This window comes from Anguilla anguilla, chromosome 17 (genome assembly GCF_013347855.1).
Source record: "Anguilla anguilla isolate fAngAng1 chromosome 17, fAngAng1.pri, whole genome shotgun sequence".
Lineage (NCBI taxonomy): Eukaryota > Metazoa > Chordata > Actinopteri > Anguilliformes > Anguillidae > Anguilla > Anguilla anguilla.
The window spans coordinates 16,348,414-16,374,924 of NC_049217.1; the positions used below are offsets into that span (position 1 = coordinate 16,348,414).

At 47.1% G+C, this 26,511-nt stretch overlaps 1 protein-coding gene across 1 annotated transcript in view; it reads right to left on the minus strand.

Annotated features, from left to right (window-relative positions):
- Positions 1-23,702, minus strand: part of shank1 (SH3 and multiple ankyrin repeat domains 1) — a 106,519-nt gene extending 82,817 nt beyond the window's left edge. The window contains 1 exon segment of the mRNA XM_035398841.1: positions 23,279-23,702. The gene's annotated coding sequence lies outside the window, so the exon portion shown is untranslated.
- Between the last annotated feature and the right edge of the window lie 2,809 nt (positions 23,703-26,511).

The window sequence follows — 26,511 nt, forward strand, 5'->3', positions numbered from 1 at the left end:
TGAGAAGTATGCATACACATACATACATGGAAACACATACATTATAGCCAGTCCCGGATCTACACTGCTGTTATTGGGGGCCAGACAGAGATTTTGGGGAGGGGGGGGGGGGTCACAGTGTGTGCTAAACATAACTGCCATCCCAATAACAATTGGATAACAAACAGTTTGGTTCATATTTAAAATATGTTATATTATTTAAGATACGTTCATTTAATATGTTTAGGTATGTCAGCATATTTTTTTCCTCTAAGAACATTTACATGAATTTACGTTGAATGACAGTGAAATATTAAGGTTTATCTATTATCCAAGTATGCAATCTGTTTAAAGTCTTATGAAAGGCATTTACATTTGAATTGTCGCGACCGAAGACAAATATCAGGTTTGCGAGCACAAGTGACAAGCTCTTAAAATTCCATGTCAGCTTAAGTTAAAGGTGTTGGATATGTGGAGGGAACCATGAGTAAAACAATGACTGGAAGGCAGAGATCAAATCCATTTTAATAAATTCAGAGTGTTTGAGGGAAAGGGGGAGGGGAATGGGATTGTCTTAATCTATGCTATGTAGGTCAATCAATATGGCTCAACATCAAAAAGATTGCCTATCTTCTGTTTTTCTCCTTCTCCGACTATTCAGTATTTCTCTCTCGTTCCCCACTCCCTCTTTCACTCTCTCTCTTTCTTTCTTCCCTTCCGCTGTTCTCCAAGTTCCCCCATTTTCTACGGTACTCTCTACGTACCATATCCTTCTCTCTTTCTCTCTTTCCATCACTCGTTCTTTCTCTTCATCTGTCACAAGCGGCCATTAGAGAGCTTGAGGCATTATAAATAACCAAGAATAAATAAGGAGAAACGACTGAACAAATTAATGTTGTTTCCTCCGAGTATCATTTAATATGCACGTATTTGCCTAAGTATTTTAATTGGATTTTTTTCCCAAATGAATACTGTTAGGAATTGGGCTAAAACAGATTCGCGGGATAAGGTAGGGTGTATAAAATAAGATGAGATCATTTACATTCTCATCAAATGCCTGAGAAAAACCTCTAATCACCTCTACTGGAATAATTCCATTACAAATACACTCATTTTCCATGAAATTAGATATTCCACACGCGGACTGGCTCCGTGTTAAGTACGACGAGATGGCATTACGGTGTTACATATTCAGAGAGAAAGAAAAGGAATTAAATAAAGACTTAAATGAGTTTGCGAAAGACAGCGGGTTTTAATGTGACATCCTGTGAAGAGAGCAAAGGTGTTAGCCTGGCGCGTTTCGGAACAGAGCCCCCCAGCACAGCACAGAAGCACGGCGTCTCGCACCTCAGGCGTCACCAGCAGTGCGTTGGAGGATCTGGGGAACAGTTGGCAGACCGGTTAGAGAATTCTCCATTTCCATGTGGCTAGCCCACACTAGCGCTAGCCAAAATGTATCAGTCCGGTCACAGAGCGATGCTAGCTCACTGGAGCCGCAGTCCACGCTAAAGACCCAGTAAACGCGGGCTAGCTTTTAAGCCCCCACGGACGCCAGCGCAGTTCCCCTCTCCTGTCCTCAGACGGCGAAGGTTTGTTATTTCTGATCCTCCCGTTTTTAGCCTATTCCCCAGTTTTCCCAGCAGCCCTTGCGGGCGCGTCCCTTGGCTGGAACGTCCCGCACCACAATGCAAGTGGAAGCTGACCCCCCCCCACCCCCTCTCTCTCACCAGACCCGGCACCAGGCAGACCAAACCTGCTGAAGAAAATTAGCAGGGATCCTAAGTCCCCAATTAGCCGGGACGGCCTGTATTTCTCCCAAAAAACAGTTTGTACTGCACAGGGCGGAACACCAGGGTGTCCCATATACAGCTCTTCAGTGAGTACCAAGAAGCTTGGGTTGCCAAACGGTTACTAAGCTCCACAAATCATAACTAATGTGTTCAGTAAAGAAATGTACGTTGAATGAAATTCAATAATATTGAATTTGTGTCTGTTGTCTGGAAAGAGAATGTTGTCTTCATTGAACACCACCCCCACACCTGCCCGTGTGCCACGGTCGGGATATGATTTTGGACTTTGTCACTCTGTCAATCACTAGTGCTTTAGCTGGCCCCACAGCAAGTTTGAACCAGTGAAATATACATCCTGGCTTTTCAATGGGGGGGGGGGGGATTCTGGAGATTCCTGGGGGTCTTTGAAGGTACATTAGTGAGTCCCTGGTTTGATTGGTGATGACTATATATATATATGACTGTGGGAAAAAAAACATTTTTTCTTTGTTCGGCTGTTCCCGTTCGGGGTCGCCACAGCGGATCATCTGCATATTTGATTTGGCATATGTTTTACGCCGGATGCCCTTCCTGACGCAACCGTCTCATTTATCCGGGCTTGTGACCGGCACTACGACTGCACTGGTCGTATCCCGACCAATGCCCCAGTGGCTGAGTTTGGGGCATTGGTCGGGATACGAACCCAGGCCGCCGGCGTGGCAGGCAAGAGCTCTACCACTGGGCCACCAATGCCTCCACTGTGGAAAATATTTTAAAATATAAAATCTTTTTTTAAATACAACTTTTTTTTAAACTTACAATGTGGGTCCCTGGAGGCCTTTGAGCCTGGGTGAGAGTCCCTGAATCATAAAAGTTTGAAAACCGGTGCTCTACTTGTGTGGATCGTGCCATGTGACCTGTTGCCAGGAGCTGTAGGTGTCTTTGCAGATAAGGTGAGCGACCCATGTTACATTATGAAGTACAGGAAATGCAATTGCATATTTCAAACACCTATTTTTGTGCTTGAAGCTGCAGTCTCCAGAAAGGAGAGTTTTCCACAGCTAGAGATTATTTCCTGTATTTCCAGTGCACTGCTGATTTGCACTTTTGCCTGACATTATGTGATCATAACAACAGACCCTTGCGGAAAGGATTACACTGCAATATACTGTAAAAAAAAAGTGGAATTTTAGGAAATTTAATGTTAAAAATTCACTGGAATGTTTTGTTTAAAATATATAGCACTATCTTTAAGTGACAATAAAGTTAATATTTGCCCATATTCTGTGAGGTGTTGCAATATAACAATCATTTATTGAAAACATTTTCTGTATGTTTAGTTTGTAAGTCTGAGACTGTGTACGGTATCACCAAAGAAATTCAACAAAAGCACTAGCTGGACGTGACACTGACTGAAAATGATCTGCCAATCACTGATTCTTTTACCAATCAGAGTGTTGAGACGCACAATTAAAGACTATGATTGGTTCTTAATTAGCGAGTTACAAATGGTAGCTCCACCCATTCTCCCATCACTAGCCAGACGTACGCACACCAGCAGGACTCCACCGCAGTGCTTCTCGAACCCGGAGGGACCCAGACGGACTGCATCCTTACTTTTTTGTTCTGACCAAATCTCTCAACCAGATCAGGTTGTTTTCAACATATGTTCCATGTTCCGCTCTAATTTTTTCCTTGAACTCAACACAATGCAGATTTGACTCGTTTTCAATTGCCTTAAATTCTCTCCGAGCTGTTCGTTTTCTACGGCAGTGTATTTTGGGTGACCAGTTGTCCTCTCTTTCAGCTATCGGGACCCCACTGATTTCACCTGCCGGCTGGTAACTGAATGGACTGAAAGTGTTTGCGAAGGAAACCTTGAGCACGGAGAGAGCGTTCAGCAAACTGAAGAGAATAAAGCCTTAACTGATCTGATTGGTTAAGTGTCCAGGGATGTGAATATGGGGCGCTCACTCCTCACAGCGCTAGCGCGGCTATTTCTGACACAACGCGGCCTTAGGAGAGCAAATCATCCCTCAGTAGACGCTGAAAGAGCGTCATTAAGAAGGGAATAGCGGCTTGGTGCGATTCAGGGGTTGGGGTGACGGTGGGAGTGACGGCGGCGGGGGAGCACTGGGTCCCCAGGACCGGGCCTGGGAGCCGGGGCTGCAGAGGGGGAGCACTGGGTCCCCAGGACCGGGTCTGGGAGCCGGGACGGCAAAGGGGGAGCACTGGGTCCCCAGGACCGGGTTTGGGAGCCGGGGCTGCAGCCGTAGCCTGACAAGCCGGGCCTGGAGACCGAGGGCTGTGGAGGTGGGGGAGGTGTGGGGATGTGTGGGGATGTGTGGGGATATGTGTAGGTGCGGAATGTGCTATGGAGGTGTGGGGTGAGCTGTGGAGGTGTGGGACGTTCTGTGGAGGTGCGGAATGTGCTGTGGAGGTGTGGGGTGCGCTGTGGAGGTGTGGGACGTTCTGTGGAGGTGCGGAATGTGCTGTGGAGGTGCGGGAAGGAGCAATCAGTGCATCCCACACCCTGCTCTCTTCAAATGACAAAATCACCCCCCCCCCCCAAAACAAAAAAAAACCCAAAAGGGAAAGTAGGCTGTGGATTGGGTTACAGGAAGTAAAAATGAATAACTAGTCAGTGCTGGGCAGACTGGTGTATTGCTTTGAAGGAGTTACCATGACAATTGGGTTAGTGACACATAGTTTGTGTAAGTCCTGCATTTTGCTCTGCGCCGGAAGCGTTGACCGTTTTTGAACAAAGCGTGGTTTGCCTGGTTACCAAAACGTCCAGAGCCTGCTTTCCGGTTTTTTGTTTTTTGGGGAGAAGCAGACGCATTTGCTTTTTCCAGATTCTCTTACACGGAGTGACTCAGACAGATTACTTTTCGCCCAGCTGGACCACTTTAAACAGCTGGATATTCCACCGAAGCACGTACAGCAGTGCCCTACCGGGGAATCAAACCTGCAACCTCTGAGTCACAGCACAGTTCCCTAACCACTGTACTATAATGTCACCCAACAGGAGCGGAGCAGTGTAGAAAATACCAGGCAGAGATGCACTGATGTTGGTGAACATCACATTAAAGTTCAAGTCAAGGCAAATCAAGTGCTAATTGTACTTCTAATTACTGTATATCTTAATTATGTTAATATTCATACTCATAATCAGAGACACTTCATCAGAAATGATGGTGTGGTATGTCCTGAAGTGTACTGTTCTGTGGATCACTTCCCATAAAAAAAAAATAATAGATGGAAGATATTAAAATTGGAGAGCTGAGTTTGCACATGCTCACTCTCTTAGCAAGACTGTGAGCCAGTACATTTTGCAAAAGATTTCTATATAAAAGAAAAGGATAGCAAACGCGCTTCAAGCCAGCTATATAAAAGAGGACTAAGTCGGTGCTCAACAGGTCAAGCTCTAATAAAGGCTTCAAAGAGTTCAAAGCAAAAGAAGCTGTTCAAAGAACATGGGAGACTGACATTTCGACATCTACAACATCTTCCTTTTGACTAACCACAGAGCTTCTAATTATAAAATGTCCTATTAGGAAATAAATACAAATGCTTCATCTCAGGCGATTCTACAGACAGGGGGGTACTGAAGGTAGGAAAGAGCATGGGGGTCTTCTGACTGAGTTCCACTGTCATCAAGTTCCCCAAAACTCCTAAAACTAGGCCCTCGGGGGCCCCCCAAAGCTCAAGACCCCAGGCTGTGGCTCACCAGCTAGCAGCACTGAGACCGAGTCATCTTAAATGTGAGATATGGACAAGGAAGTCCCGTAATGGTGAACAGGCATGAGTGAACCACCTCAGAGGCCACGTTGAAACGCCTCCAGCCAGCGGTGTGCGGTGGAGAAAAAGAGGCTAACGAAGGAGAAAGAGAGGCTAACAAACGCTTCGTGCTAACCACGGCTACTGTAGCCGGCTAGCTACGCCGGGCTCTGAGCCGCTAAAGGAACCGAGAGAACCAGCGGCCTTTCGTCTCAGGTCTTTACACAGAGGCGTGCAATTAACTGACGACTGTGAAAACAGTTTAGCGAGCCTGCCAACTGCCAACGGCAGACTTAATCATTTCCTTCCAGTTATACCACCTTTGACATTCGGAGTTCTTTTTTATTTAAGGGAAAAAAGCAACAACATCATCCAGCATAATTATTCAGTCAGCTTGTGAATAATATAATTATGTAAGTCTCGAGAACTGCTGTTAAACACTTCTCAGCCACCATCTGATTGTTAGCTAATTAGCTGAATACAGTAACTAGCTAGCAACAAAATATCCTACATTAGCAAGCTAGCTAGGCATAGCTAGCCACCATCGCTATCCATGTTCCATACAGAGTGAATGATAAAACGAAACCATGGACAATGAGTGAGTTTACGCACACAAATATAATTGTCACCATTTGATGAAAACGACTTAAACCATGCCATTTATTCATGAATACTTTCTCAGTGATGCTCCTCACACAAGCCCCAGTCAGATAATTTCAGCTCATTTTGTGCTGTGCGACTGAGAATTGTAAGCTAATGTTACATCAAAAGCCTCTGGTTGTCTCCTGCCTTTACCTGCTGATCTGGGATTAGCTTTCCTAAACCCTTACAGTCGAAATAAATTAATAAATGAAATTTGAAGGCTGACAGAGGATAAGTAGCTATTTTAATAAGTCACAAATGAATGCTTTGTGTTTATTGATGATGCTGTGGACTGAGGGAAAACACACACACATGCTGGTACAAATACACCCACACACACGCTCACTCTCACCCATAAGCTGATATACACATACGCTGATACAGACACACACACCCATGCTGATACATACATACAAACACACCCACATGCTGATGTATACACACATACACACACACGCATGCTGATACATACATACACACACACACACAAACACACACACACCCACATGCTGATGTATACACACACCCACATGCTGATACACACACAACCACATGCTGATATATGCACACACAGTCACACACACACTTTCCAGTTGTATTTCCCTTATCCCCCTTGTACACATAATATAATATACAGGTTACTCATTCAGCAGTCATGGTCCGTAACACATGCTCATTTCTAACACACACTCTGCAACCTCTGTTCATATGCTCTGAGGGAAACGCGTGAGCCGTGTGTGAATGCATTCTGTGTGACCCAACATTTCCACACACGGCCCCCCCCAATCCCCTCCACACCCACCACCACCCCCCCACCCCCTCCCCCCGAGGTGTCGGTACACCTCCTGTTCACGACCGACAGGATCAGGTTGGGGGTGATGACATCCTGTCAGGCTCTAACGGCTCCCGGCTGGAACTCCAAACCGAAGGGCGACCGTAGAGCCCGCCTCTTCCTGCTGCCCACAGGTGCAGAGCGCGCCGCTCTTCGCTTCCCCGCGACCTCACCAGCACATTTCACACTCTTCCTCACAATCCAACACCGTGTTAGCAGCGCTGAGTTTGCAGCCGTGACTGGCTGAAGCTGGCCAATCAGAAACCAGCCTGGACTGACTGAGATTCGCAATTGGCTGACTCAGCGGTCCGGCCAACGTCTCTGGAGGAACCACGTAGTAAAATGTTCAGTGGTAAATGACCTCTTACAGAGTACATATGGTCCTACTCCGGTCCCTGCTGGACTCATACATCCTGTTAGAACCATCTGCAGCAGACCTTCAGTTCTGACCAGCCTGGAGTCCGGTTCTCCCTCCCCCTCGAAGGCGTCTCTCCTAACTGAGCGAGGCGATACAGAGAGAAGCTCAGCAGCTCGGTCCGACCCTGGGGAGCCACATTCACGGAGCGTTTGAGCGCGCGGATTCGATCGCAAAAACCGCACGCGTTCCAAAGCCGGCGGCAGCGTCCATCGTCTCCGACAAACCCGGAACTCGGGGCTGTAAACGCGCACGCATCAGCTTGAGTTACAGACGCGAGACTGACTCTCTCCCTGCCTCTCAGGAGGCGTGGCGGCAGGAGACCCCGAGAGCCTGTGCAAGCGGGCCCTTGTAAATACAACCGTTGGTTGGTTGTTCAAACGCGACGGCAGTATGTGAAACATTCAGGAAAAAATTTGAACCGACGTGATTAACGCCCGCGGGCACTTAACGCGGGCCGTTAACTTCCAGAAATAAAGCGCGGTCGTAAAAAGCGGGCTGCTGAAATATAAGCGAACACCCGCAATAAAACATTAAGCCGACGCGTGGAAACGACGCGCGAGGGAAACGCGATACGGATACACCGCAAGGACGGAGCCGAGTAACGCTTTTTTGAAACGCGTCGTCGGCTCGGAGGAATGACGCGCAAACCCGCTTGGCGGGCGTGAAATGCGCCATCGCCGCAGGGGCCCGGCTGCGAAGACCGACGCACGAGACGGTCGTGGCTGTGCCACCGTTACGGCATCCTTAGCCCGGCTCGGGGGAGGAGCCCTAAACTGTGACAGGAATTTGCAGAACGTGCACACGCTACTCAAGACACTGTAACCGGTTCACATTAGGCCTCTACACTGCAGGCGGCAGTGTAGTATAACGGCTAAGGAGTTGGTCTTGTAACCTAAAGGTCGCTGGTTCGAGTCCCCGGTAGGACACTGCCGTTATGACACGGGGAGGAGGCGCCGATGCACAGTGACACGGGGAGGCACTGGTGCACAGTGACACGAGGAGGAGGCGCCGATGCACAGTGACACGGGGAGGAGGTGCTGGTGCACAGTGACACCGGGGGAGGCACTGGTGCACAGTGACACAGGGGGAGGCGCCGATGCACAGTGACACGGGGAGGCACTGGTGCACAGTGACACGAGGAGGAGGCGCCGATGCACAGTGACACGGGGAGGAGGTGCTGGTGCACAGTGACACCGGGGGAGGCACTGGTGCACAGTGACACAGGGGGAGGCGCCGATGCACAGTGACACGGGGAGGAGGTGCTGGTGCACAGTGACACCGGGGGAGGCACTGGTGGTTAGCGGCCAGGGGAGATGGCGTTTAGTGAGCAGGGGAGATGGCGATTAGTCACCAGGGGAGAACTTCCCCGTGCTGTGGAGCCACAGGCTCGTGATCAGGCAGTACAGGCCGCCATCTGTAGACCCAGTGGGCCGCACAGAGAAGGCACTGTTGTCAGGAACGACCACTGCCCCCCCCCCGCCCCCAACTCAATCGCCCTTGTTGACTCCGCCCACGATCAGGCCGAGCTCGCCGCTCCGCACGTTTGCACCCGAGCGGGCGTCCAGCGGGCGGTGGAGCTTCTCCAGGCCGCGCGTAAGAGCGCCGGTCTCTCCCTTCATCCGTACTCAAGACCCCGGCCCAACCACGGCCAAGACAAGCGGCCGAAACCCGCACCCGGCGCCCGCCGGACATGGGCCGCGTAGCCTCGCCGGGCTCCAGCCGGCTCGGCGGGGCATCAATCAACGTCTCCGAGGCTTTTATTATTATCCAATAATAACAATAACAAGATGCCCCCGGATAGCAGAGGTCGACCTACGACCCTTTCCGTCACGTCCCGGCGAAGGAACGACCGCGCGGTACACCACGGCCACCCGCAGGGAAATAACACGACGCGCTTTATCACCGAACCGCCGCCCAAAAACGTGTCCGTAAAAAAAATACAATAAAACGAGGGGGGGGGGGGGTGTATGACGTCCGTAGGCGGTAGAGAGGCACAATCCATATGAACAAGATGAGCGACCGGCTCTAGATGAGAAGAAGCGCACGCGTGTGTAGCACAGTGGGTAAGGAACTGGGCTTGTAACCGAAAGGTCGCAGGTTCGATTCCCGGGTAAGGACGCTGCCGTTGTACCCTTAAGCAAGGTACCGGAATTGCTTCAGTATATATCCAGCTGTATAAATGGATACAATGTAAAATGCTATGTAAAAGTTGTGTAAGTCGCTCTGGATAAGAGCGTCTGCTAAATGCCTGTAATGTAATGTGTAATGCATTAGCGGCTGGACCGTTAAAAGCGAACGGCTGTCCGTCACTCTGGGAAGAGCCTGCTGATAAGGGGACAGCGTGGGCAGGGGATATTTATGGGCACGTAAGTGGCGTTCCTCCCTGGTACCGGGGGCCTACACGTTAACGCATTAATATTCATATCGGCGCCGCCGGCCAGCCGGCAGAACCCGCGCCTCTCGCCGCGCTGACTCATCGCAATTTTAGTGGCGCTATCGCTGCGCTAAAGAGAAAAAGGGAAACAAAGAGTCGTTTGGGATGAGGCACTCCAGACCCAGATTTGCCAGCCCCCCCCCACAATCAGGAGGTCGCCCACCGTTCCTACATTAGCGGGCGGCGAACGAACGTCTCGTATGTCATCTCCATCGACCGCTGCTCTCCGCCGCTTCTATAAATACCGCGGCGAGCAGCGGCTCTATTATTAATGCGCCGCGCTCCCGCGATCAAACCGATTACTCCCATCCGGAGCCGTAATGGCGTCCGCCGCCGGAGCCGCAGCTCCCGGCCGGGCGCCGAGCCTCTCCGGCTTAATGAAGTTCGCTCAAGTCGCAGCCGAAACCTGAAATATGAGCCGCGGCCAATCAGGTGTGACCGCGCGGCGAGTTCACTAATACAGATCCGCTTCGCGACCGCTGTTATTATGAGGAAAACCGGCCGATCGGACGTGGGGGGGGGGTTTGTGGATTAGACCCGGTACGGAGACTGCAGCCTAGGCCACATTTAGAAACGCAAAAACAAACGTCGCAAACAAAAACGCACCCCTCGTGCAAAAGTAGTCTATGCTGAACTATAACAGTCAAAAATTAAAGGGGTGTATTTTAAACGTAGAAAAATACTGCAAGTGTTACACATACATACGTCTATTTTCCACACTCATTAAAGGATGTGTTCTGTGGTAAAAAAAACTATTCACTGAATTTGCTTTTGAAATGCATGACATACTTTTTACATCACATACTTAAAGATTTTAGATTTTACTATGGTTTCATATTAACTTAAAGTTTTTTTATTCGATCTCAGCCGGCACAGCATTCAAACATGTTCGTGAAACTGAAATATGCGACCAATAAGCATTAGACATAAGACTTTTATCTACTCTCTAAAAGTTAAAAAGATACGCTGAGATGACGTCATGATTGAATGGACCAATCAAGCGCGAGTTTTCCACCCGGTGAATGAAGCTGGTGCTCGGTTGCCGGGCGGAAGTTCAGCAGGGAGATCGATCGACAGGTTGAGCTCAGCTGAGATTTACCGATTGGCTGACTGAGACCTGAGACGGGGCCCCGCTAAGCCGCGCTGATTTAAAGCGCCGGGCGGGTTAGCGGGCCGTGAAAAGTCCGGAGGGCTGGCGTCGCAGACGGACGGACGGACGGACACGGTCCGGCGCACAGAGGCCAGCCGCGATCCGAAGCCCCGACCCTCCCGCCCTCCGCCCTCCCTCCTAAATGAGTTATACGAAAGGAGCGACGCGGCATCCATCTAGATTAAGGGCCCCTGCCGCTTTTTCATGCCGGAGGTCAGCGGAGATTTTTTCCGTCTGAAAAGCGCCGGGGAAGAGAGAGAGAGAGAGAGAGAGAGAGAGAAAGTGAAGGAGGAGGTAATATATATTGGTGAGGGAGGATGGGGCCGTGTGAATTACAGATAAGACGGGGACACACCGCCAGAGGGGGGAGACGGGCCACCGCCGAAGCCGCCGCAAAGGAGGAAGTTCGACCGCGGGTCAAGCTGATAAACCGCCAATCAGAACCCAGGGCCCGCCACCCCCATTAGCACTCAATGCCCACCGCTACCCAGCACGCCCGCGGGCGCAGTGAAGGAGAGTGTACCCACTGCTACCCAACATACCCTCACAGTCACAGTGAGGGAGTGTGTATCCACTGCTACCCAACACACCCACACAGTTGCAGTGAGGGAGTGTGTACCCACTGCTACCCAACACACCCACACAGTCACAGTGAGGGAGTGTGTACCCACTGCTACCCAACATACCCACACAGTCACAGTGAGGGAGTGTGTACGCACTGCTACCCAACACACCCACACAGTCACAGTAAGGGAGTGTGTACCCACTGCTACCCCACCATGCCCACACAGTCACAGTGAGGGAGTGTGTACCCGCTGCTACCCAACATGCCCACACAGTCACAGTGAGGGAGTGTGTACCCACTGCTACCCAACACACCCACACAGTCGCAGTGAGGGAGTGTGTACCCACTGCTACCCAACACACCCACACAGTCACAGTGAGGGAGTGTGTACCCACTGCTACCCAACATACCCACACAGTCACAGTGAGGGAGTGTGTACCCGCTGCTACCCAACACGCCCACACAGTCACAGTAAGGGAGTGTGTACCCGCTGCTACCCAACATACCCACACAGTCACAGTGAGGGAGTGTGTACCCGCTGCTACCCAACACACCCACACAGTCACAGTAAGGGAGTGTGTACCCGCTGCTACCCAACATGCCCACACAGTCACAGTGAGGGAGTGTGTACCCGCTGCTACCCAACATGCCCACACAGTCACAGTAAGGGAGTGTGTACCCGCTGCTACCCAACATACCCACACAGTCACAGTAAGGGAGTGTGTACCCGCTGCTACCCAACATACCCACACAGTCACAGTAAGGGAGTGTGTACCCGCTGCTACCCAACACACCCACACAGTCACAGTAAGGGAGTGTGTACCCACTGCTACCCAACATACCCACACAGTCACAGTGAAGGAGTGTGTACCCACTGCTACCCAACATGCCCACACAGTCACAGTAAGGGAGTGTGTACCCGCTGCTACCCAACATACCCTCACAGTCACAGTAAGGGAGTGTGTACCCACTGCTACCCAACATGCCCACATAGTCACAGTAAGGGAGTGTGTACCCGCTGCTACCAAACATGCCCACACAGTCACAGTAAGGGAGTGTGTACCCGCTGCTACCAAACATGCCCACACAGTCACAGTAAGGGAGTGGCTAACACCCAACTACATCTCTAAAGGGTAACACCACGCTAAATACTTCAAAAAGTAATGATATGAAAGAATTTAATAACAGAGAATGGTCAGTGTAGAGCAGTAGCTTCTGGGACAGATTTCCAATCATATCCTGTCCTTTAATTCGCTGAAACGAACTGCTGCTGTCAGTAGCAGAAGTGGCTACAATAAGGATACGTTATAGATTACAAAATACAAGCAGCAGTTGCAAAAACTGTTTTTGATACGGAAGGTAAATTTGTATTCCATCATTACTTATCCAGTTACGTTGGTGCCACTGAATATCTTATCATGAAAATGTCAATATTTCATAACGTTTGACTACATTTAGAGAAATGCAGTTAGCGGCCAGGGAGACAGTGAGTTAGAATTTGAGAGACAGAGGAGGAGAGGTGGAAGATGGAGAGAGAAGGAGAAAGAGAGAAGAAACAGAGGGTGGGGTATGATCCAGCTGCTTTAATCTTCAGGTTTTACGTATCCCTCCCTCCCTCCCCGCCCCCCCACCCCCCCATTCAGGAATGCTGAAGTAAACACACACTTTGACCTTCAATTTTTGCAGAGGATCCAGCCCAATTAATGTCAATATTCTCTTTTTTTTTGAGCGGGATAATGACAACTACAACTTTTGCTGCATAGATCAGAAGAGCCAGCAGCTCAGGATGAAGTGTGGTAGCTGAAAAGCTTGTGGGAGTGGTGAGGGTGGAGGGATAGAGTGTTGGAGCGCATCTCATCCATCTAATCTCCAGATGAGCTCACCACCACCCCCCACCCCACCCCCCCCCACCCAACATCAGCAACAATACTGAGGTTTGCCCGATTCAGAAAAAGCAGCTGCTGTTTTAAAAAAAATGCACAATAGTACCCATATGCTGTGATACAATCCCAACCGTCCCAAGTCGACAGTTCCCTTTGATGGTGCAGTTTCTACTGTGTACTACAGAAGGAAGAAACGTCGCATCTCTCCCTCTCTGTCAGTTCTGGAAAGACAATATATTTCACTGGTCCACATAGCCAGTGGCGTTCTGGCAAATCCTCCATTTTATCTGAATGAAAAAAACGATTTCAATTCCGAATCGCACCATTAGACTTTAATGGAAAGCAAAGAGTGAAAAATAAGAGGGAAACATACAGTCATTATCAAAGGTTATTGTTGGGGTGCAGAGCACCACTGGCCCTTCGTGGGCACATGGCTATATTGTACAGTTAATAAACCGGACTGTCTGCATCTTACACAACTGTGAGCCTGACCAAGTTCATCTTACACTACTCTGAACCTGAACAAGTTCATCTTACACAACTGTGAGCCTGACCAAGTTCATCTTACACTACTCTGAATCTGATCAAGTTCATCTTACACTACTCTGAATCTGAACAAGTACATCTTACACAACTCTGAATCTGAACAAGTTCATCTTACACAACTGTGAGCCTGACCAAGTTCATCTTACACTACTCTGAATCTGATCAAGTTCATCTTACACTACTCTGAATCTGAACAAGTACATCTTACACAACTCTGAATCTGAACAAGTTCATCTTACACAACTGTGAGCCTGACCAAGTACATCTTAGACAACTCTGAATCTGAACAAGTTCATCTTACACAACTCTGAATCTGATAAAGTTCATCGTACACTACTCTGAATCTGAACAAGTTCATCTTACACAACTCTGAATCTGAACAAGTTCATCTTACACAACTCTGAATCTGATAAAGTTCATCGTACACTACTCTGAATCTGAACAAGTTCATCTTACACTACTCTGAATCTGAACAAGTTCATCTTACACAACTCTGAATCTGAACAAGTTCATCTTACACAACTGTGAGCCTGACCAAGTTCATCGTACACTACTCTGAATCTGAACAAGTTCATCTTACACTACTCTGAATCTGAACAAGTACATCTTACACAACTCTGAATCTGAACAAGTTCATCTTACACAACTGTGAGCCTGACCAAGTTCATCTTACACTACTCTGAATCTGATCAAGTTCATCTTACACTACTCTGAATCTGAACAAGTACATCTTACACAACTCTGAATCTGAACAAGTTCATCTTACACAACTGTGAGCCTGACCAAGTTCATCTTACACTACTCTGAATCTGAACAAGTTCATCTTACACAACTCTGTATCTAATCAAGTTCATCTTACACTACTCTGAATCTGAACAAGTTCATCTTACACAACTCTGTATCTATTCAAGTTCATCTTACACTACTCTGAATCTGAACAAGTACATCTTAGACAACTCTGAATCTGAACAAGTTCATCTTACACAACTCTGAATCTGATAAAGTTCATCGTACACTACTCTGAATCTGAACAAGTTCATCTTACACAACTCTGAATCTGAACAAGTTCATCTTACACTACTCTGAATCTGATAAAGTTCATCGTACACTACTCTGAATCTGAACAAGTTCATCTTACACTACTCTGAATCTGAACAAGTTCATCTTACACAACTCTGAATCTGAACAAGTTCATCTTACACAACTCTGAATCTGATAAAGTTCATCGTACACTACTCTGAATCTGAACAAGTTCATCTTACACTACTCTGAATCTGAACAAGTTCATCTTACACAACTCTGAATCTGAACAAGTTCATCTTACCCAACTCTGAATCTGATAAAGTTCATCGTACACTACTCTGAATCTGAACAAGTTCATATTACACTACTCAGAATCTGATCGAGTCTATCTCACACTACTATAAGCATGACCAGGTTAATCCCTTAAAGTGGCCATGAAATCAGATGTCAGCATCTAAAATAGCATTCTCTTAATTTATTGCTTTTAATCTGTCACTGATTCAAGGTGCAGTACTATAACACCAACACTGTAGTAAACCTTAGACTTCTTGCAGTTTGATGCAAAAAAAAACCCAGCCTCGATCATTAAATTCACAAGAGATCATAAATGAAATAAGGCAGTCCCCTTCCCCAAAGGAGGGCAGAAATTGACACCGTGGGTTGATTATTATGGTATTTTATAATCCAATAACTATCAGCAACAAGTCAAACAACTGCTAATACCACAGTAATGGTATTGATATTGCTAAAATCCCCTTTTGACCCCCAAGCAATCAACCTTCTCTTTGTATACAGGCTAGCAAAAGTCATCATTCATTATGCATTATTTCCATCGAACTGAAAGTGTTTTCAGGAGTATTTTAAAACGAGCGTTTCGATCTACTAAAACTGAATTTCAGATTCACTAAAAAGGCAACATCTTACTTTACAAACAGTGAAAACGTAATCTCAAGTAGACATTTTAGTGCCGAGTAAATGACCTAAAAGCAAGCTACTACAAGTTTTGCCCCTGCTTGGAAACCCCGTGTACATTACAGTAACCTTACAGTCTCGTGGTCCTCGAGCTCATTTACATAGCTTTCGAATGCGGCTTACGACTCTCTTCCCGCTGCAATTAGGGCTTTGATGTTCTTCTGCGTTCCCATTTACTTACTTACTTTACTTTCACTTTGTGTTTTCACACAGAGCAGGAGTGGAAGCTTAGCACACGCTTCATCAATTGCTTATCGGAGCGTCGCTTGTTTATTTATCATTATAAATCGTTTATGATTTGACTTTATATTTTTGTAATTTCCCTCCTTGTGGGCTCTCGCCCTGTTGCGATAAAGACGCTTGTGTACCGCTTTGACAACATGAGCTATGGCAGTGGGAAGAAACTCCTGGAAGTTTTTTTTTTTTTACCACACTGAACAACATTACATTACATTTATTTAGCAGACATTTTAATCCAAAGCAACTACAAAACACTGGTTCAATAAGGTACAAAACTCATTTCGTACAGCTATTTCTAGCCAAGGACACAGTTCAGATCACACAGTGAACACTATTCTGACCTAACTTATGCCAAACCAAACTAGGGAGAAGAACAAGCTACAATATTAGGACAAATACACATTACAAAAAGTGCTGGAATGGGGGTACATGTAACATGAGTGTCATGGAAGGGGGATTTAAAGTGAAATGATACACAGAGTGGTGGCAGTTAGTCCAGGTATACTCTGAAGAGATGCGTCTTCAGACCACGGCGGAATGAGTGAGAGGTCTGAAGAGGAACAAGTCCAAGGTGACAGGTCAGCACAGTCGAATCAACTGTCGTTGTAGAGAGCACTGCCTGCTCACATACGCGGGTGTGTGTGTGTGTGTGTGTGTGTGTGTGTGTGTGTGTGTGTGTGAGTGAGTGAGTGAGTGTGTGTGTGTGTCTGCATGTGAGGCTGTTGGTGAAAGACATGGGTTCCCTCACTTCACACTGCTCCTTGAGATTCCTTCGTAAGCTTTGATTACTAATAAAAGGGGTTCTGGGAGGTTATGCCTCATTTCATACAGCCTCAATTTTGCATATGCAAATTACAGCATCCTTCCGACCGCTTACAAGCCTGACTTACACCAGCCGGACAGCTGAGTGCAGGTCAGAGCACACAGCAAGGTAAAACCAAGTGGTTTCTAAGTGAATTTAGCTTGTGTGATAAGTAACCATTATGAACACATTTGGTACATAAAATCTTCCCACGGTTTAGTCAACAAGCACGAAGCCGTCCAGACCCACGGCGCACCTGTATAACTATATAGCTAGCTAGCTATGCCATGTCATCACCTCTGTAACGTTATTTGTTGTCCTCCATGTGTCCATACATCTGCATTGGTGGTTGTAGCTGTGTGTCCTTAGCTCCTACTCATGCATGCAGGATAGCGTCCGTATGCGCTAATTAGGTTAACTAAAGTAGGCGAAACTCGAACATGTTAGGGTTAGCTAAAGTACCGTTTGGCGATAAAGCTGTGCTTAAAAATGTTGTGCCGTACCACCTGCGCATGCGTCCCACAAAACGTCCCTCTCAGGTCGTCCATGAGTGAGTGAGTGACCACAATTTGCCATGCGTAGCCCACGGCGGCAGTCCTGCCTGCACGCCGTGGGAAAAAGAGAGGTTGGGTAAATACAGAATATTTATTTTTGTGGGCTTTCTTAGGGTTTCGTTTTGTAAGGTCCCTCACTGGAATTAGCTTCTGGCAGTGGAATATAGCTGGGGAAAAATATATACACAGCATTCCAATTTTGGAGGTTTGGTGTGATTTGAAGAGGTTTTAGGGACACTTGGTCCCACCTCTGGGAAAACACGTCAAATTTTATTGCTTTGTTAAATCCATTCCAAAGTTTTATCCTGGTGTTGCATACATCCTGGGGCATAACTGAAAAAAGAAATCTGGTTTTGTCCTGTATCAGAAGTACATATAAGCACTAGAGAATAAAGAAAATATGAAACGGTTTTTGGATTTATTTGTTGTTTTTCAGAATAAGTATGTGCACAAATGCACAAATTAGCTCCTTATTTCAAGCTTTGAACCATGTCTGTACTGTATATAATTTGAGATAATGGGGTTAATTTAACACATGGGAGGATTCTTACAAAAACTAAGATTAGCCTGACCAGGCTAATCTTATACAACTGTGAGCCTGACCAGGCTAATCTTACACTACTGTGAGCCAGACCAGGCTAATCTTACACTACTGTGAGCCAGACCAGGCTAATCTTACACTACTGTGAGCCTGACCAGGTTGCCAATCTGATGTGGGAGAAATGTATCAAACTTTAGGGATGTGCTTTGCGAATAAATAAACCAGTGGTTAGTTTCAGTTTCTGTTGAATCATGATCTAGCGTAGGTGTAGCTCTCTAGGTATATTCATGCCAAATAAACCATTAAATAACCACCTATGACATAATGTTGCCAAGAACTCGATGGATTCCATAACATTACATTGGTTAAAACCTTTCAGGACCAATCATATTTTTGAGAAACCAATCTTACCAACTGTGACTTCCCTTTCCAGATGCTAAGACTACATTTTATTCATGAAATAAATGCATAAAAGCAACTCGGCTACTTTTGCACCTGAGCGCCGCTTTGATAAAACTGCGGTTATTAGGCTATTTCAGGACCAAGGGGGAGAAAACCAGTTTTCACTGACACACAGTAGCAATATGCAAACATGGCGACGGGGATGACAGCTGTGATTCATGGAGCATTGTCAAAGGTTAGTCCGTTGAGACTTCCACACACTTTATCGCTGACGGAATTCTGTTTGAGTCACGGTCTCGAGGACGCTCGAGGAGCATATGACCAGCCTGGCGTCCCCACGGAGAGAGAGAGAGAGAGAGAGAAGGCAACCGAGCAAAATTAGCCGCTCGGTATCAAACTGCCTGCCATAACATGACGGACATATGTAAATGCATATGTACATAAGGCGCCCTCTAAAAGTATCACAACAATAGTGAACTTTGTTATTTTTGCTATATGCTTTCCGTATTTGAGATCAAAAGATGACTATAAGACAAAAGTACAGAATTAGCTTTTATTTTATGGTATTTACATGCATATATGTTTTACCATTTTACAGAAACTTCTGTTTTTGAATCGAGTCCCCCATTGTCAGCTGTGCAACATTAAGTCAACGGATGAACTTACAAGTAAATCAAAGCAATAAAGTGTAATATTTGGTTGCACAGCCCTTAAATGCAATAACTACATCAAGGCTGTGACCCATCGACATCAACCAGCCATTTGGTATCTTCTTTTAAAATGCCTTTCCAGGCCTTCACTGCAGCTGCTTTCAGCTAATCTTTGTTTCAGTTGGGTTTCTGTCTTCAGTCTCCTCTTCGGCAAATGAAATTCATGCTCCATTGGATTTGAATCAGGTGTCTTGCCCGGTCCAAAACTTTCCCATTGATGAACGCTTCGGTTGAGTAGGCAGCGTGTTTGGGGTCACCGTCTCGCTGTAGGAGTGAGCATCTGTGCCCTTCGGAATTCATCCTACTGCAGTCATCCTCCATTACATCATCAATAAAGATGAGTGAGCCTGCTCCAGAATCAACCATACATGCCTATTCCATGACACTACCTCCTCCATATTTCACAGATGAGGTGGTATGCTTTGGATCACTGGCTGTTCCTTCTTTTCGCCATACTTTTGGCTGTCCATCGCTCTGGTAAAGGCGTCATCTGTCCATAAAACTTTGTTCCAGAACTCTTCTGGCTCATCTATGTACTTTTCAGCAAATTCTAATTTGGCCTTTCGATTCTTGCAGCCAATGGGAGGTCTGCATCTTGCAGTGCAACCTCTACAATTCTGTTCTCGATGTCTTCTGCATACGATGGCTTGTGACATTTTCACCCCTACCCTCTGGAGACTGCTGGTGACGTCACTGACTCTTGTTTTAGGGTTTTCCTTCAAAGCTATTGTTCATTCGTCTGTCATCAATTGCTGTCTATCTTCCTTGGACGACTTGTGCAGTGTTTATTTCTGAGTCCAGCAGTGGTTTCTTTCTTTTTTGAAGACTTCCCAAATTGCTCTACTTGATACACCCAGTTTCTGGGCTATCCTTCCTAATGAATTCTTCTGTCCTCTCCGCTTACGGATTTTTTTTTTTTCCAGCCGTAGTTAGTCCTCTGGTGTTCATGAGGGCGTTCGCCTCTGACTCCAAAACCAATCTCCTTAGCTGAAGGCTAAAGCTAAGACTGAAAATAGACACTCACTTCCTCTTTCATGTGTGAACCATCCACGCAAAAGGAAACTACCGAGCGACAGCTGACACCAGTCAGTTATCCATTACCTTACTTCCGCACAGCTGCAAATGAGAGGACTCAACACAAAAACAGCTGTTTCTGTAAATTGGAAAAACATGAAATAAAATGAAATAAAAGTCAATTGTCTGACTTTTTCTCATATTCATCTTTTGATCCCAAATGTTTCTATTGCAAAAAAAAAAAGCAATTTCACTTTACAATTACAATATTTTTGGAGAGCACTGTATACATACATCAGGTCATTTGCTTGTACATATTTATGTATAGTATGTATGCACGCATTTTTTATTAATTAAAACTATAATCTTGCAAAGAATTTAATTGAATGTGTTTTGTGTTTGAAAATATATCGAACAATGCCAATAAAGTATTCTCAATTGAAGTGAACTGAATTGAGAGAGAGAGAGAGAGAGAGAGAGAAGGACAACTGAAGTAGGCCACAACACAGGGGACACCACATGTCCCAGATCACTCATTTACAGCAGGATCATGGGAAAGAGTGGATAGGTAAAACACACACACACACACACACGTTTACACACCTACACACAAACACACACACACAAGTATACACACCTACACACACTCACACCTACACACAAACACACACACATATACACACCCACACACAAACACACCCACATACATGCACACACATACCCACACACAAACACACACACACACACACAGGCATACACACCCACACAGACACGCACATATACACACCCACACACACACACCTACACACAAACACACACTATACACCCACATACAGGCATGCACACACACACACACACGCACACGCACACATACACACACACAAACACGGCTGTGTAATTACATGCCCCCACATAGAGTCCAGCCTACACAGACAGAGTTCAGAACCTAAGCAGGAGGGAGAGAGCGATGGAAGACGCGTTACAGACAAAGGCGCTATAAATAGACGCCACCGACAACAGCAATAGACAGACTTCGGCATCATGTTTCCAGAGAAGGGAAGTTTCTCTCCTTTCTCACTTTTTCTCTACCGCTCCACCAACTCCTCCGGTCGGTCTGTCACTTCATGCTGTTCTTTGTTACTCAAGGTGTGTGCGTGCGCGTGTGTGTGTGCGTGCGTGCGCATGTGTGTGCGTGCGTGTGTGTGTGCGTGAGAGAGAGAATACGCTCCAGCCTGTTACAACCTGAAGGACAGTGTGAAACCACCCAAAGAGTGCAACCACCGCACAGATAAACAGTGTGTGGTACCTGTCCAACTTGCAAGTATTGTAATTACAGTTAGTAAGTGACAATAAGTATTGTAAATTGTTTGTGTGTGTATACATATATGAATGAACATTCATTAATTCATTCATTTATATATGTATATGTATATACATATATATATATATATATATATATATATATATACACACATACATATATAATGCTTTTACTCAGTATAGAGTGAGTAGTGTGTGCTTTTGTGTGTTAGAGAGATTGTGTGTTGTTGGTGCATGTGTGTGTGAGGGGGGGAGAGAGAGAGAAAGAGAGTGTGTGTGTGTGTGTGTGTGTGTGTGAGAGAGAGAAAGAGAGAGGGAGAGACTATGCATGTGTGTGTTAGAGATAGCGTGTGTGTGCATGTGTGTGTGAGAGAGAGACAGTGTGTGTGTGTGTGTGCGAGAGAGAGAGAGAGACAGTGTGTGTGTGTGTGCGTGTGAGAGAGAGAGAGAGAGACAGTGTGTGCATGTGTGTGTGAGGGAGAGAGGGAGACAGTGTGTGCATGTGAGTGAGTGTGTGTGTGTGTGTCTGTGTGTGAGAGAGAGAGAGAGGGAAAGACAGTGTGTGTGCATGTGTGTGTGAGAGAGACAGAGAGAGAGATACAGTGTGTGCATGTGTGTGTGAAAGAGGGAGAGACAGTGTGTGTGTGTGTGCGTGTGTGAGAGAGAGAGAGAGAGTATACATGTGTGTGTGTGAGAGAGAGAGAGAGAGAGAGAGTGCGGTAAAGTGAGGATCGAGCTGTGCGCTCACGTACAGTACTGAGTACAGTACAGCATGGTTCCACAGCTGAGAGTTTGTGCGCGGGTCTGGCGGACAGAGCAGGCGTGGTTGTAACGGTGGGATGAGCGCACGGACTTGCTCCCGACGCATGTGCACCTGCGATGAGCACTTGCGCCCTGTCAGATTTTAATGCTCGCCAATGCGTGGGCGGGTGGGTGTTCAACATGAAGTGACAGAAATGTGGATGCAAGGCGCCTTTAATAAGAGAACCCCCTCCCCCCCCCCCCTCCCTCTCTATAGATTGCTGGCTTCATTCTCTTTCACTCTATATAATTGCACACGCACACACACACACACACGTACGTACACCTCTCGCTTTCTCTTTCTCTCTCTCTCTTCCTCTCCCGTTCCTCCTTTCCTCTTTAACTCCTTCATCTCCTGCTCATTTCTGTCGTTACCCTCTCCCTCTCTCCATTTCCTGTATCTGTAGCAGATCTTTTTCCCAGCACACCTCTGCGGCTCCTCCGATCGCCCCCGACGCGTTCCATTAGCCCCCCAGCGTTGCTTCATTCATCTTTCCTTCCACATTCCGCTCATCCATCACCCCCTCCATCCCTCCTACAGCAATCCCTTTGAGCCTTCTCTTCCCTCGCTCCCGTTCCTGTAATACAGCATTTACATAAGCGTACATCTCACATCGCGCTCTCTCTCTCTCTCCCTCTCACTCTGATCCGCCTTCAAACACATTTGGCACATTCAATTAAATGCCGCTACTTGAACGCTTATCTCTCCGTCTTACCAGCGGTCCCCCTCTCCTCCACCAACCCCTTTCCCCCCTTCCCTCATCCCCCTTTCTCCTCTCTCTCTCTCTCTCTCTCACCACGGCTAGTCCCCTCAGACTCACTACACACATCTCTCCATCACACATCCCCGCTTTCTCTAACCAGTAAAAAAATGAAATTAAAAAAACACAGCTTTTCTTACTGGGTGCAATGCTGTCTTCTTCTTCTTCTTCTTTTTCGCTCTGTTGGTAGATCCCTCCTTCCCCGCACGGAAAGAGAGAGTGATATAGAGGAAGAGACGGAGAGAGGGAAGACCCAGCAGCTGGCAGTTGCAAAAAAAATATGAGAGGGGGAGAGAGAAAAAGACAGGTAAAAAAAGAAAAGAACTGATTAAAAAAAATAAATCAATGTACTGCAAGCAACAATTACATTGTAAGGTCTATCCAGGCTAATCAGATGAGAGCGATAGCAAATCCTGGACTCTCATTACATCTTCCAGCGTTAGCAATAGTAACAGTTCTATTTCCTTGGTTCTGACAACCAATCCTCCCTCCCTCTCTCTCTCTCTCTCTCTCTCTCTCCCTCTCTCTCTCCTTCTCTCTCTCTCTCTCTCTCTCCACGGCAGCATGTTCAAACAGCCCCGATCTCTCTCTCTCTTTCAGCTGGTTGGTTGGCTCCTTCCCTTCATTACCCTCCCCTCCATACCTTTCTCTCTCCCTCACGCTCTCTCGCCCCTCCCCCTCTCCCATCTTTCCCTGCCTCTCTCCCACTCTCTCTCTCTCTCTCTCTCAGTCAGATACAGGCATATCCCCCCCCTCTCTCTTTGATGTTATGGAGTTCTAGACTTTAGCTACGAAGGGAGTCGGACTACAGAAAGCTGTGTGATGAAAAACGCACCACGGCCAAGAAAGAGGAGGAAAAACAGACTCCGCGTACCTGCGGAAGCAGACTGACGTAGCACAGCGTCCAAAGACCCACATCAATTATATAGGAGGTCGAAGCCGATGTTACATGATCGTAATTTTATAATTCCGTCGGGTTATTTTTACTGCGGAGTCAGTCAGCGGACTCCATTCTGACAGCGTTTAGGCGAGTCAGTTTCATGGCGAGTCACAGTCAGATGTACGGACTACAGACACAAAGTTAAAAATGACTGACAGGGCAAAGTGCAGTACAGACACGGGCAAATTCACATATTGCGAAGCCCGTAATTCCAAAGGTGTTGTATTCAAAGATGACAATGACGGCACAAATGGTTTGTTTTGTCTTCTCTTCACAGTTGAAAGTCAAACAACAGATATACAGCTCAGCTGTTCACCTGTCCTCTGCAAATCAACTTCCCAGCCTAGCCCAACATACCTTCTTGCAGTTAGGCTCCGCCCTCCACAACCTAGCTCCACCCATAACCCCACGTAACCTCCAGAGTTAAGCTCCACCCACTAAAGCTCACCTCCACCCACAACCCCACACAACCTCCAGAGTTAAGCTCCTCCCACTAAAGCTCACCTCCACCCACAACCCCCATACAACCTCCGGAGTTAAGCTCCACCCTCTTAAGCTCAGCTCCACCCAGAACCCCACACAACCTCTGGAGTTAAGCTCCGCCCACAACCCCCACACAACCTCTGGAGTTAAGCTCCACCCATTAAAGCTCACCTCCACCCATATCCCCTACAGCAGGGCTGGCCAGGCCTGTTCCAGGAGATCCACTGTCCTGTTTTCATTTCAACCTTAATTTGGCACATCTGATTCTAATAATTAGCAGCTCAACAAGATCTCTAGCTGTGGATTGAGGTGTGCTTTGTTAGTGTTGGAATAGATCTCTCTGGCGATATTTCACTGTCTCCCCCTACTCATCTTCTATATCCAGCCCCACCCACCCTCTGGAGTTAAACTCCACCCTCCACAACGCAGCTCTACCATAGCCCCACCGACCCTGTAAAGTTAAGCCAAGTTCCACCCATACCCTCCAACACTAGTGTTGACAGACTAACTCCACCAACCGTCTACATATGGAGCTAAGCTCCACCTACTATGTCTAAGCTCCTACCACTAACTACAAGTCCTGTCCGTCACAGCCTACCTGCACCTACCTATCTGAGTCAAACTCCTCCCTTCCCAAACAGCTCTACTCTCTATAGGCCGACTCTACCCAAAGTCTTTCAATAAGCTCCACCTTCTACAGTCAAGCTCCACCCTTTATAACCCATCCCCGCTACAATCTTCTACAATCCAGCTCCATCCTTTATAATCCAGCCCTGTTACAACCTTCTACAGTCCAGCTCCACCCTTTGTAACCCAGCCCTGTTCCAATCTTCCACAGTCCAGCTCCACCCTTTATAACCCAGCCCTGTTACAATATTCTACAGTCCAGCTCCACCCTTTATAACCCAGCCCTGCTACAATATTCTACAGTCCAGCTCCACCCTTTATAACCCAGCCCTGCTACAATCTTCTACAGTCTAGCTCCATCCTTTATAACCCAGCCCTGTTACAACCTTCTACAGTCCAGCTCCACCACTTTATAACCCAGCCCTGTTACAATCTTCTACAGTCCAGCTCCACCCTTTATAACCCAGCCCTGTTACAACCTTCTACAGTCCAGCTCCACCCTTTATAACCCAGCCCTGTTCCAATCTTCCACAGTCCAGCTCCACCCTTTATAACCCAGCCCTGTTCCAATCTTCCACAGTCCAGCTCCACCCTTTATAACCCAGCCCTGTCACAACCTTCACAGGCCAGTCACACCTTTCCCTGCACCCATCCTCTGCAGGGAAGCTCCACTGTGCACAGCCAAGCCCCGCCCCTATTATCCACAGCCTATCACTCCCCTATATCCCACTGCCTGGCCCCACCCCTTCCTGCATGAACTAAATATGACAGCCTTAATAAAAGAGAGCCACGCTGATGGAATACAGTCATGATGGCCAGATCATGTAAAATTCATTTCTGGCTGATCTGTATTCCGAAGTACAGAGATACATCCCCTAGAGCTTTTCCATGAACCAGAACTGACTGGCGGCCATGGCTTTGTTTTTCCATTTCCCTCAAAGCGTACACAGTAGCCGTATGGTATAGTAATGGCAGTAACTTTACAGTAACTTTCAGTCCGGTCCATACGGTAGCAGATCGTTTCAGTCCAGACCGTACCGTAGTGGGGGGCTTTGAGTCTGGTCCGTACGGTAGTGGATCGTTTCAGTCTGGCCCGTACGGTAGTGGATCGTTTCAGTCTGGCCCGTACGGTAGTGGATCGTTTCAGTCTGGTCCGTACGGTAGTGGATCGTTTCAGTCTGGCCCGTACGGTAGTGGATCGTTTCAGTCTGGCCCATACAGTGGGGAGAGGGTGCTTTCAGACCGGTCCGTACGGAAGTGGATCGTTTCAGTCTGGTCCGTACGGTAGTGGATCGTTTCAGTCTGGCCCGTACGGTAGTGGAT